Consider the following 15341-nt stretch of genomic DNA (forward strand, 5'->3'; position numbering starts at 1 on the left):
TTCTTCAATAGGTGACTTATAGCCTGTATTCTTATATAGATGACTTATAGCCTGTATTCTTCTAAAGGTGACTTATAGCCTGTATTCTTCTAAAGGTGACTTATAGACTGTATTCTTATATAGATGACTTACAGCCTGTATTCTTCTAAAGGTGACTTACAGCCTGTATTCTTATATAGATGACTTACAGCCTGTATTCTTCAATAGGTGACTTATAGCCTGTATTCTTCTATAGGTGACTTACAGCCTGTATTCTTCTATATGTGACTTACAGCCTGTATTCTTATATAGGTGACTTACAGCCTGTATTCTTATATAGATGACTTATAGCTTGTATTCTTCTATAGATGACTTACAGCCTGTATTCTTCTAAAGGTGACTTACAGCCTGTATTCTTCTAAAGGTGACTTACAGCCTGTATTCTTCAATATGTGACTTATAGCCTGTATTCTTCTATAGATGACTTACAGCCGTGTATTCTTCAATATTTGACTCATAGCCTGTATTCTTACATAGATGACTTACAGCCTGTATTCTTCTAAAGGTGACTTACAGCCTGTATTCTTATATAGATGACTTACAGCCTGTATTCTTCTAAAGGTGACTTATAGCCTGTATTCTTCTAAAGGTGACTTATAGCCTGTATTCTTCTAAAGGTGACTTATAGCCTGTATTCTCACATAGATGACTTAAAGCCTGTATTCTTCTAAATGTGACTTACAGCCTGTATTCTTACATAGATGACTTACGGCCTGTCTTCTTCTAAAGGTGACTTATAGCCTGTATTCTTCTATAGATGACTTACAGCCTGTATTCTTCTAAAGGTGACTTACAGCCTGTATTATTCAATAGGTGACTTATAGCCTGTATTCTTATATAGATGACTTATAGCTTGTATTCTTCTATAGATGACTTACAGCCTGTATTCTTCTAAAGGTGACTTACAGCCTGTATTCTTCTAAAGGTGACTTACAGCCTATATTCTTCAATATGTGACTTATAGCCTGTATTCTTCTATAGATGACTTACAGCCGTCTATTCTTCAATATTTGACTCATAGCCTGTATTCTTACATGGATGACTTACAGCCTGTGTTCTTCTAAAGGTGACTTATAGCCTGTATTCTTCTAAAGGTCACTTACAGCCTCTATTCTTCTAAAGGTGACTTACAGCCTGTATTCTTCTATAGGTGACTTATAACCTGTATTCTTCAATAGTTGACTTATAGCCTGTATTCTTCTAAAGTTGACTTATAGCCTGTATTCTTCTAAAGATGACTTATAGCCTGAATTCTTATATAGATGACTTAAAGCCTGTATTCTTCTAAAGGTGACTTATAGCCTGTATTCTTTTAAAGGTGACTTATAGCCTGTATTCTTACATAGATGACTTACAGCCTGTATTCTTCTAAAGGTGACTTACAGCCTGTATTCTTATATAGATGACTTACAGCCTGTATTCTTATATAGATGACTTACCGTCTGTATTCTTCTAAAGGTGACTTATAGCCTGTATTCTTCTAAAGGTGACTTATAGCCTGTATTCTTATATAGTTGACTTACAGCCTGTATTCTTCTATAGATGACTTACAGACTGTATTCTTCAATAGGTGACTCATAGCCTGTATTCTTCTATAGGTGACTTACAGCCTGTATTCTTCTATATGTGACTTACAGCCTGTATTCTTATATAGGTGACTTACAGCCTGTATTCTTATATAGATGACTTATAGCTTGTATTCTTCTATAGATGACTTACAGCCTGTATTCTTCTAAAGGTGACTTACAGCCTGTATTCTTCTAAAGGTGACTTACAGCCTGTATTCTTCAATATGTGACTTATAGCCTGTATTCTTCTATAGATGACTTACAGCCGTGTATTCTTCAATATTTGACTCATAGCCTGTATTCTTACATAGATGACTTACAGCCTGTGTTCTTCTAAAGGTTACTTACAGCCTGTATTCTTCTAAAGGTGACTTACAGCCTGGATTCTTCAATAGGTGCCTTATAGCCTGTATTCTTCTAAAGGTGACTTACAGCCTGTATTCTTCAATAGGTGACTTATAGCCTGTATTCTTATATAGATGACTTATAGCCTGTATTCTTCTAAAGGTCACTTACAGCCTCTATTCTTCTAAAGGTGACTTACAGCCTGTATTCTTCTATAGGTGACTTATAACCTGTATTCTTCAATAGTTGACTTATAGCCTGTATTCTTCTAAAGTTGACTTATAGCCTGTATTCTTCTAAAGATGACTTATAGCCTGAATTCTTATATAGATGACTTAAAGCCTGTATTCTTGTAAAGGTGACTTATAGCCTGTATTCTTCTAAAGGTGACTTATAGCCTTTATTCTTACATAGATGACTTACAGCCTGTATTCTTCTAAAGGTGACTTACAGCCTGTATTCTTATATAGATGACTTACAGCCTGTATTCTTATATAGATGACTTACCGTCTGTATTCTTTTAAAGGTGACTTATAGCCTGTATTCTTCTAAAGGTGACTTATAGCCTGTATTCTTATATAGTTGACTTACAGCCTGTATTCTTCTATAGATGACTTACAGACTGTATTCTTCAATAGGTGACTTATAGCCTGTATTCTTCTATAGGTGACTTACAGCCTGTATTCTTCTATATATGACTTACAGCCTGTATTCTTACATAGATGACTTACAGCCTGTGTTCTTCTAAAGGTGACTTACAGCCTGTATTCTTCTAAAGGTGACTTATAGCCTGTATTCTTCTAAAGGTGACTTACAGCCTGGATTCTTCAATAGGTGCCTTATAGCCTGTATTCTTCTAAAGGTGACTTACAGCCTGTATTCTTCAATAGGTGACTTATAGCCTGTATTCTTATATAGATGACTTATAGCCTGTATTCTTCTAAAGGTGACTTATAGCCTGTATTCTTCTAAAGGTGACTTATAGACTGTATTCTTATATAGATGACTTACAGCCTGTATTCTTCTAAAGGTGACTTACAGCCTGTATTCTTATATAGGTGACTTACAGCCTGTATTCTTATATAGATGACTTATAGCTTGTATTCTTCTATAGATGACTTACAGCCTGTATTCTTCTAAAGGTGACTTACAGCCTGTATTCTTCTAAAGGTGACTTACAGCCTGTATTCTTCAATATGTGACTTATAGCCTGTATTCTTCTATAGATGACTTACAGCCGTGTATTCTTCAATATTTGACTCATAGCCTGTATTCTTACATAGATGACTTACAGCCTGTATTCTTCTAAAGGTGACTTACAGCCTGTATTCTTATATAGATGACTTACAGCCTGTATTCTTCTAAAGGTGACTTACAGCCTGTATTCTTCTAAAGGTGACTTACAGCCTGTATTCTTCTAAAGGTGACTTATAGCCTGTATTCTTACATAGATGACTTAAAGCCTGTATTCTTCTAAATGTGACTTACAGCCTGTATTCTTACATAGATGACTTACGGCCTGTCTTCTTCTAAAGGTGACTTATAGCCTGTATTCTTCTATAGATGACTTACAGCCTGTATTCTTCTAAAGGTGACTTACAGCCTGTATTATTCAATAGGTGACTTATAGCCTGTATTCTTATATAGATGACTTATAGCTTGTATTCTTCTATAGATGACTTACAGCCTGTATTCTTCTAAAGGTGACTTACAGCCTGTATTCTTCTAAAGGTGACTTACAGCCTATATTCTTCAATATGTGACTTATAGCCTGTATTCTTCTATAGATGACTTACAGCCGTGTATTCTTCAATATTTGACTCATAGCCTGTATTCTTACATAGATGACTTACAGCCTGTATTCTTATATAGATGACTTACCGTCTGTATTCTTCTAAAGGTGACTTATAGCCTGTATTCTTCTAAAGGTGACTTATAGCCTGTATTCTTATATAGTTGACTTACAGCCTGTATTCTTCTATAGATGACTTACAGACTGTATTCTTCAATAGGTGACTTATAGCCTGTATTCTTCTATAGGTGACTTACAGCCTGTATTCTTCTATATGTGACTTACAGCCTGTATTCTTATATAGGTGACTTACAGCCTGTATTCTTATATAGATGACTTATAGCTTGTATTCTTCTATAGATGACTTACAGCCTGTATTCTTCTAAAGGTGACTTACAGCCTGTATTCTTCTAAAGGTGACTTACAGCCTGTATTCTTCAATATGTGACTTATAGCCTGTATTCTTCTATAGATGACTTACAGCCGTGTATTCTTCAATATTTGACTCATAGCCTGTATTCTTACATAGATGACTTACAGCCTGTGTTCTTCTAAAGGTGACTTACAGCCCGTATTCTTCTAAAGGTGACTTATAGCCTGGATTCTTCTAAAGGTGACTTACAGCCTGGATTCTTCAATAGGTGCCTTATAGCCTGTATTCTTACATAGATGACTTACAGCCCTGTATTCTTCTAAAGGTGACTTACAGCCTGTATTCTTATATAGATGACTTACAGCCTGTATTCTTATATAGATGACTTACCGTCTGTATTCTTCTAAAGGTGACTTATAGCCTGTATTCTTCTAAAGGTGACTTATAGCCTGTATTCTTATATAGATGACTTACAGCCTGTATTCTTCTAAAGGTGACTTACAGCCTGTATTCTTACATAGATGACTTACGGCCTGTCTTCTTCTAAAGGTGACTTATAGCCTGTATTCTTCTATAGATGACTTACAGCCTGTATTCTTCTAAAGGTGACTTACAGCCTGTATTCTTCAATATGTGACTTATAGCCTGTATTCTTCTATAGATGACTTACAGCCGTGTATTCTTCAATATTTGACTCATAGCCTGTATTCTTACATAGATGACTTACAGCCTGTATTCTTCTAAAGGTGACTTACAGCCTGTATTCTTATATAGATGACTTACAGCCTGTATTCTTCTAAAGGTGACTTACAGCCTGTATTCTTCTAAAGGTGACTTACAGCCTGTATTCTTCTAAAGGTGACTTATAGCCTGTATTCTTACATAGATGACTTAAAGCCTGTATTCTTCTAAATGTGACTTACAGCCTGTATTCTTACATAGATGACTTACGGCCTGTCTTCTTCTAAAGGTGACTTATAGCCTGTATTCTTCTATAGATGACTTACAGCCTGTATTCTTCTAAAGGTGACTTACAGCCTGTATTATTCAATAGGTGACTTATAGCCTGTATTCTTATATAGATGACTTATAGCTTGTATTCTTCTATAGATGACTTACAGCCTGTATTCTTCTAAAGGTGACTTACAGCCTGTATTCTTCTGAAGGTGACTTACAGCCTATATTCTTCAATATGTGACTTATAGCCTGTATTCTTCTATAGATGACTTACAGCCGTGTATTCTTCAATATTTGACTCATAGCCTGTATTCTTACATAGATGACTTACAGCCTGTATTCTTATATAGATGACTTACCGTCTGTATTCTTCTAAAGGTGACTTATAGCCTGTATTCTTCTAAAGGTGACTTATAGCCTGTATTCTTATATAGTTGACTTACAGCCTGTATTCTTCTATAGATGACTTACAGACTGTATTCTTCAATAGGTGACTTATAGCCTGTATTCTTCTATAGGTGACTTACAGCCTGTATTCTTCTATATGTGACTTACAGCCTGTATTCTTATATAGGTGACTTACAGCCTGTATTCTTATATAGATGACTTATAGCTTGTATTCTTCTATAGATGACTTACAGCCTGTATTCTTCTAAAGGTGACTTACAGCCTGTATTCTTCTAAAGGTGACTTACAGCCTGTATTCTTCAATATGTGACTTATAGCCTGTATTCTTCTATAGATGACTTACAGCCGTGTATTCTTCAATATTTGACTCATAGCCTGTATTCTTACATAGATGACTTACAGCCTGTGTTCTTCTAAAGGTGACTTACAGCCCGTATTCTTCTAAAGGTGACTTATAGCCTGGATTCTTCTAAAGGTGACTTACAGCCTGGATTCTTCAATAGGTGCCTTATAGCCTGTATTCTTACATAGATGACTTACAGCCCTGTATTCTTCTAAAGGTGACTTACAGCCTGTATTCTTATATAGATGACTTACAGCCTGTATTCTTATATAGATGACTTACCGTCTGTATTCTTCTAAAGGTGACTTATAGCCTGTATTCTTCTAAAGGTGACTTATAGCCTGTATTCTTATATAGATGACTTACAGCCTGTATTCTTCTAAAGGTGACTTACAGCCTGTATTCTTACATAGATGACTTACGGCCTGTCTTCTTCTAAAGGTGACTTATAGCCTGTATTCTTCTATAGATGACTTACAGCCTGTATTCTTCTAAAGGTGACTTACAGCCTGTATTATTCAATAGGTGACTTATAGCCTGTATTCTTCAATATGTGACTTATAGCCTGTATTCTTCTATAGATGACTTACAGCCGTGTATTCTTCAATATTTGACTCATAGCCTGTATTCTTACATAGATGACTTACAGCCTGTGTTCTTCTAAAGGTGACTTACAGCCTGTATTCTTCTAAAGGTGACTTATAGCCTGTATTCTTCTAAAGGTGACTTATAGCCTGTATTCTTCTAAAGGTGACTTACAGCCTGGATTCTTCAATAGGTGCCTTATAGCCTGTATTCTTCTAAAGGTGACTTACAGCCTGTATTCTTCAATAGGTGACTTATAGCCTGTATTCTTATATAGATGACTTATAGCCTGTATTCTTCTATAGGTGACTTATAACCTGTATTCTTCAATAGTTGACTTATAGCCTGTATTCTTCTAAAGTTGACTTATAGCCTGTATTCTTCTAAAGATGACTTATAGCCTGAATTCTTATATAGATGACTTAAAGCCTGTATTCTTCTAAAGGTGACTTATAGCCTGTATTCTTCTAAAGGTGACTTATAGCCTGTATTCTTACATAGATGACTTACAGCCTGTATTCTTCTAAAGGTGACTTACAGCCTGTATTCTTATATAGATGACTTACAGCCTGTATTCTTATATAGATGACTTACCGTCTGTATTCTTCTAAAGGTGACTTATAGCCTGTATTCTTCTAAAGGTGACTTATAGCCTGTATTCTTATATAGTTGACTTACAGCCTGTATTCTTCTATAGATGACTTACAGACTGTATTCTTCAATAGGTGACTTATAGCCTGTATTCTTCTATAGGTGACTTACAGCCTGTATTCTTCTATATGTGACTTACAGCCTGTATTCTTATATAGGTGACTTACAGCCTGTATTCTTATATAGATGACTTATAGCTTGTATTCTTCTATAGATGACTTACAGCCTGTATTCTTCTAAAGGTGACTTACAGCCTGTATTCTTCTAAAGGTGACTTACAGCCTGTATTCTTCAATATGTGACTTATAGCCTGTATTCTTCTATAGATGACTTACAGCCGTGTATTCTTCAATATTTGACTCATAGCCTGTATTCTTACATAGATGACTTACAGCCTGTGTTCTTCTAAAGGTGACTTACAGCCTGTATTCTTCTAAAGGTGACTTATAGCCTGGATTCTTCTAAAGGTGACTTACAGCCTGGATTCTTCAATAGGTGCCTTATAGCCTGTATTCTTCTAAAGGTGACTTACAGCCTGTATTCTTCAATAGGTGACTTATAGCCTGTATTCTTACATAGATGACTTACAGCCCTGTATTCTTCTAAAGGTGACTTACAGCCTGTATTCTTATATAGATGACTTACAGCCTGTATTCTTATATAGATGACTTACCGTCTGTATTCTTCTAAAGGTGACTTATAGCCTGTATTCTTCTAAAGGTGACTTATAGCCTGTATTCTTATATAGATGACTTACAGCCTGTATTCTTCTAAAGGTGACTTACAGCCTGTATTCTTACATAGATGACTTACGGCCTGTCTTCTTCTAAAGGTGACTTATAGCCTGTATTCTTCTATAGATGACTTACAGCCTGTATTCTTCTAAAGGTGACTTACAGCCTGTATTATTCAATAGGTGACTTATAGCCTGTATTCTTCAAAATGTGACTTATAGCCTGTATTCTTCTATAGATGACTTACAGCCGTGTATTCTTCAATATTTGACTCATAGCCTGTATTCTTACATAGATGACTTACAGCCTGTGTTCTTCTAAAGGTGACTTACAGCCTGTATTCTTCTAAAGGTGACTTATAGCCTGTATTCTTCTAAAGGTGACTTACAGCCTGGATTCTTCAATAGGTGCCTTATAGCCTGTATTCTTCTAAAGGTGACTTACAGCCTGTATTCTTCAATAGGTGATTTATAGCCTGTATTCTTATATAGATGACTTATAGCCTGTATTCTTCTAAAGGTCACTTACAGCCTCTATTCTTCTAAAGGTGACTTACAGCCTGTATTCTTCTATAGGTGACTTATAACCTGTATTCTTCAATAGTTGACTTATAGCCTGTATTCTTCTACAGTTGACTTATAGCCTGTATTCTTCTAAAGATGACTTATAGCCTGAATTCTTATATAGATGACTTACAGCCTGTATTCTTCTAAAGGTGACTTATAGCCTGTATTCTTCTAAAGGTGACTTATAGCCTGTATTCTTCTAAAGGTGACTTATAGCCTGTATTCTTACATAGATGACGTACAGCCTGTATTCTTCTAAAGGTGACTTGCAGCCTGTATTCTTATATAGATGACTTACAGCCTGTATTCTTATATAGATTACTTACTGTCTGTATTCTTCTAAAGGTGACTTATAGCCTGTATTCTTCTAAAGGTGACTTATAGACTGTATTCTTATATAGATGACTTACAGCCTGTATTCTTCTAAAGGTGACTTACAGCCTGTATTCTTATATAGATGACTTACAGCCTGTATTCTTCAATAGGTGACTTATAGCCTGTATTCTTCTATAGGTGACTTACAGCCTGTATTCTTCTATATGTGACTTACAGCCTGTATTCTTATATAGGTGACTTACAGCCTGTATTCTTATATAGATGACTTATAGCTTGTATTCTTCTATAGATGACTTACAGCCTGTATTCTTCTAAAGGTGACTTATAACCTGTATTCTTCAATATGTGACTTATAGCCTGTATTCTTCTATAGATGACTTACAGCCGTGTATTCATCAATATTTGACTCATAGCCTGTATTCTTACATAGATGACTTACAGCCTGTATTCTTCTAAAGGTGACTTACAGCCTGTATTATTACATAGATGGCTTACGGCCTGTCTTCTTCTAAAGGTGACTTATAGCCTGTATTCTTCTATAGATGACTTACAGCCTGTATTCTTCTAAAGGTGACTTACAGCCTGTATTATTCAATAGGTGACTTATAGCCTGTATTCTTATATAGATTACTTATAGCTTGTATTCTTCTAAAGGTGACTTGCAGCCTGTATTCTTATATAGATGACTTACAGCCTGTATTCTTATGTAGATTACTTACTGTCTGTATTCTTCTAAAGGTGACTTATAGCCTGTATTCTTCTAAAGGTGACTTATAGACTGTATTCTTATATAGATGACTTACAGCCTGTATTCTTCTAAAGGTGACTTACAGCCTGTATTCTTATATAGATGACTTACAGCCTGTATTCTTCAATAGGTGACTTATAGCCTGTATTCTTCTATAGGTGACTTACAGCCTGTATTCTTCTATATGTGACTTACAGCCTGTATTCTTATATAGGTGACTTACAGCCTGTATTCTTATATAGATGACTTATAGCTTGTATTCTTCTATAGATGACTTACAGCCTGTATTCTTCTAAAGGTGACTTACAGCCTGTATTCTTCTAAAGGTGACTTACAGCCTGTATTCTTCAATATGTGACTTATAGCCTGTATTCTTCTATAGATGACTTACAGCCGTGTATTCTTCAATATTTGACTCATAGCCTGTATTCTTACATAGATGACTTACAGCCTGTATTCTTCTAAAGGTGACTTACAGCCTGTATTCTTACATAGATGACTTACGGCCTGTCTTCTTCTAAAGGTGACTTATAGCCTGTATTCTTCTATAGATGACTTACAGCCTGTATTCTTCTAAAGGTGACTTACAGCCTGTATTATTCAATAGGTGACTTATAGCCTGTATTCTTATATAGATTACTTATAGCTTGTATTCTTCTAAAGGTGACTTGCAGCCTGTATTCTTATATAGATGACTTACAGCCTGTATTCTTATATAGATTACTTACTGTCTGTATTCTTCTAAAGGTGACTTATAGCCTGTATTCTTCTAAAGGTGACTTATAGACTGTATTCTTATATAGATGACTTACAGACTGTATTCTTCTAAAGGTGACTTACAGCCTGTATTCTTATATAGATGACTTACAGCCTGTATTCTTCAATAGGTGACTTATAGCCTGTATGCTTCTATAGGTAACTTACAGCCTGTATTCTTCTATATGTGACTTACAGCCTGTATTCTTATATAGGTGACTTACAGCCTGTATTCTTATATAGATGACTTATAGCTTGTATTCTTCTATAGATGACTTACAGCCTGTATTCTTCTAAAGGTGACTTACAGCCTGTATTCTTCTAAAGGTGACTTACAGCCTGTATTCTTCAATATGTGACTTATAGCCTGTATTCTTCTATAGATGACTTACAGCCGTGTGTTCTTCAATATTTGACTCATAGCCTGTATTCTTACATAGATGACTTACAGCCTGTATTCTTCTAAAGGTGACTTACAGCCTGTATTCTTACATAGATGACTTACGGCCTGTCTTCTTCTAAAGGTGACTTATAGCCTGTATTCTTCTATATGTGACTTATAGCCTGTATTCTTCTATAGATGACTTACAGCCGTGTATTCTTCAATATTTGACTCATAGCCTGTATTCTTACATAGATGACTTACAGCCTGTGTTCTTCTAAAGGTGACTTACAGCCTGTATTCTTCTAAAGGTGACTTATAGCCTGTATTCTACTAAAGGTGACTTACAGCCTGGATTCTTCAATAGGTGCCTTATAGCCTGTATTCTTCTAAAGGTGACTTACAGCCTGTATTCTTCAATAGGTGATTTATAGCCTGTATTCTTATATAGATGACTTATAGCCTGTATTCTTCTAAAGGTCACTTACAGCCTCTATTCTTCTAAAGGTGACTTACAGCCTGTATTCTTCTATAGGTGACTTATAACCTGTATTCTTCAATAGTTGACTTATAGCCTGTATTCTTCTAAAGTTGACTTATAGCCTGTATTCTTCTAAAGATGACTTATAGCCTGAATTCTTATATAGATGACTTACAGCCTGTATTCTTCTAAAGGTGACTTATAGCCTGTATTCTTCTAAAGGTGACTTATAGCCTGTATTCTTACATAGATGACTTACAGCCCTTTATTCTTCTAAAGGTGACTTACAGCCTGTATTCTTATATAGATGACTTACAGCCTGTATTCTTATATAGATGACTTACCGTCTGTATTCTTCTAAAGGTGACTTATAGCCTGTATTCTTCTAAAGGTGACTTATAGCCTGTATTCTTATATAGATGACTTACAGCCTGTATTCTTCTAAAGGTGACTTACAGCCTGTATTCTTATATAGATGACTTACAGCCTGTATTCTTCAATAGGTGACTTATAGCCTGTATTCTTCTATAGGTGACTTACAGCCTGTATTCTTCTGTATGTGACTTACAGCCTGTATTCTTATATAGGTGACTTACAGCCTGTATTCTTATATAGATGACTTATAGCTTGTATTTTTCTATAGATGACTTACAGCCTGTATTCTTCTAAAGGTGACTTACAGCCTGTATTCTTCTAAAGGTGACTTACAGCCTGTATTCTTCAATATGTGACTTATAGCCTGTATTCTTCTATAGATGACTTACAGCCGTGTATTCTTCAATATTTGACTCATAGCCTGTATTCTTACATAGATGACTTACAGCCTGTGTTCTTCTAAAGGTGACTTACAGCCTGTATTCTTCTAAAGGTGACTTATAGCCTGTATGCTGCTAAAGGTGACTTACAGCCTGGATTCTTCAATAGGTGCCTTATAGCCTGTATTCTTCTAAAGGTGACTTACAGCCTGTATTCTTCAATAGGTGACTTATAGCCTGTATTCTTATATAGATGAGTTATAGCCTGTATTCTTCTAAAGGTGACTTACAGCCTCTATTCTTATATAGATGACTTACAGCCTGTATTCTTATATAGATGACTTACCATCTGTATTCTTCTAAAGGTGACTTATAGCCTGTATTCTTCTAAAGGTGACTTATAGCCTGTATTCTTATATAGTTGACTTACAGCCTGTATTCTTCTATAGATGACTTACAGACTGTATTCTTCAATAGGTGACTTATAGCCTGTATTCTTCTATAGGTGACTTACAGCCTGTATTCTTCTATATGTGACTTACAGCCTGTATTCTTATATCGGTGACTTACAGCCTGTATTCTTATATAGATGACTTATAGCTTGTATTCTTCTATAGATGACTTACAGCCTGTATTCTTCTAAAGGTGACTTACAGCCTGTATTCTTCTAAAGGTGACTTACAACCTGTATTCTTCAATATGTGACTTATAGCCTGTATTCTTATATAGATGACTTACCGTCTGTATTCTTCTAAAGGTGACTTGTAGCCTGTATTCTTCTAAAGGTGACTTATAGCCTGTATTCTTATATAGTTGACTTACAGCCTGTATTCTTCTATAGATGACTTACAGACTGTATTCTTCAATAGGTGACTTATAGCCTGTATTCTTCTATAGGTGACTTACAGCCTGTATTCTTCTATATGTGACTTACAGCCTGTATTCTTATATAGGTGACTTACAGCCTGTATTCTTATATAGATGACTTATAGCTTGTATTCTTCTATAGATGACTTACAGCCTGTATTCTTCTAAAGGTGACTTACAGCCTGTATTCTTCTAAAGGTGACTTACAACCTGTATTCTTCAATATGTGACTTATAGCCTCTATTCTTCTATAGATGACTTACAGCCGTGTATTCTTCAATATTTGAGTCAAAGCCTGTATTCTTACATAGATGACTTACAGCCTGTGTTCTTCTAAAGGTGACTTACAGCCTGTATTATTCTAAAGGTGACTTATAGCCTGTATTCTTCTAAAGGTGACTTACAGCCTGTATTCTTCTAAAGGTGACTTATAGCCTGCATTCTACTAAAGGTGACTTACAGCCTGGATTCTTCAATAGGTGCCTTATAGCCTGTATTCTTCTAAAGGTGACTTACAGCCTGTATTCTTCAATAGGTGATTTATAGCCTGTATTCTTATATAGATGACTTATAGCCTGTATTCTTCTAAAGGTCACTTACAGCCTCTATTCTTCTAAAGGTGACTTACAGCCTGTATTCTTCTATAGGTGACTTATAACCTGTATTCTTCAATAGTTGACTTATAGCCTGTATTCTTCTAAAGTTGACTTATAGCCTGTATTCTTCTAAAGATGACTTATAGCCTGAATTCTTATATAGATGACTTACAGCCTGTATTCTTCTAAAGGTGACTTATAGCCTGTATTCTTCTAAAGGTGACTTATAGCCTGTATTCTTACATAGATGACTTACAGCCCTGTATTCTTCTAAAGGTGACTTACAGCCTGTATTCTTATATAGATGACTTACAGCCTGTATTCTTATATAGATGACTTACCGTCTGTATTCTTCTAAAGGTGACTTATAGCCTGTATTCTTCTAAAGGTGACTTATAGCCTGTATTCTTATATAGATGACTTACAGCCTGTATTCTTCTAAAGGTGACTTACAGCCTGTATTCTTATATAGATGACTTACAGCCTGTATTCTTCAATAGGTGACTTTTAGCCTGTATTCTTCTATAGGTGACTTACAGCCTGTATTCTTCTATATGTGACTTACAGCCTGTATTCTTATATAGGTGACTTACAGCCTGTATTCTTATATAGATGACTTATAGCTTGTATTTTTCTATAGATGACTTACAGCCTGTATTCTTCTAAAGGTGACTTACAGCCTGTATTCTTCTAAAGGTGACTTACAGCCTGTATTCTTCAATATGTGACTTATAGCCTGTATTCTTCTATAGATGACTTACAGCCGTGTATTCTTCAATATTTGACTCATAGCCTGTATTCTTACATAGATGACTTACAGCCTGTGTTCTTCTAAAGGTGACTTACAGCCTGTATTCTTCTAAAGGTGACTTATAGCCTGTATGCTGCTAAAGGTGACTTACAGCCTGGATTCTTCAATAGGTGCCTTATAGCCTGTATTCTTCTAAAGGTGACTTACAGCCTGTATTCTTCAATAGGTGACTTATAGCCTGTATTCTTATATAGATGAGTTATAGCCTGTATTCTTCTAAAGGTGACTTACAGCCTCTATTCTTATATAGATGACTTACAGCCTGTATTCTTATATAGATGACTTACCGTCTGTATTCTTCTAAAGGTGACTTATAGCCTGTATTCTTCTAAAGGTGACTTATAGCCTGTATTCTTATATAGTTGACTTACAGCCTGTATTCTTCTATAGATGACTTACAGACTGTATTCTTCAATAGGTGACTTATAGCCTGTATTCTTCTATAGGTGACTTACAGCCTGTATTCTTCTATATGTGACTTACAGCCTGTATTCTTATATAAGTGACTTACAGCCTGTATTCTTCTATAGATGACTTACAGACTGTATTCTTCTAAAGGTGACTTATAGCCTGTATTCTTATATAGATGACTTACAGCCTGTATTCTTATGTAGATTACTTACTGTCTGTATTCTTCTAAAGGTGACTTATAGCCTGTATTCTTCTAAAGGTGACTTATAGACTGTATTCTTATATAGATGACTTACAGCCTGTATTCTTCTAAAGGTGACTTACAGCCTGTATTCTTATATAGATGACTTACAGCCTGTATTCTTCAATAGGTGACTTATAGCCTGTATTCTTCTATAGGTGACTTACAGCCTGTATTCTTCTATATGTGACTTACAGCCTGTATTCTTATATAGGTGACTTACAGCCTGTATTCTTATATAGATGACTTATAGCTTGTATTCTTCTATAGATGACTTACAGCCTGTATTCTTCTAAAGGTGACTTACAGCCTGTATTCTTCTAAAGGTGACTTACAGCCTGTATTCTTCAATATGTGACTTATAGCCTGTATTCTTCTATAGATGACTTACAGCCGTGTATTCTTCAATATTTGACTCATAGCCTGTATTCTTACATAGATGACTTACAGCCTGTATTCTTCTAAAGGTGACTTACAGCCTGTATTCTTACATAGATGACTTACGGCCTGTCTTCTTCTAAAGGTGACTTATAGCCTGTATTCTTCTATAGATGACTTACAGCCTGTATTCTTCTAAAGGTGACTTACAGCCTGTA

Source organism: Lampris incognitus, chromosome 2, assembly GCF_029633865.1.
Source record: "Lampris incognitus isolate fLamInc1 chromosome 2, fLamInc1.hap2, whole genome shotgun sequence".
NCBI classification, from domain to species: domain Eukaryota; kingdom Metazoa; phylum Chordata; class Actinopteri; order Lampriformes; family Lampridae; genus Lampris; species Lampris incognitus.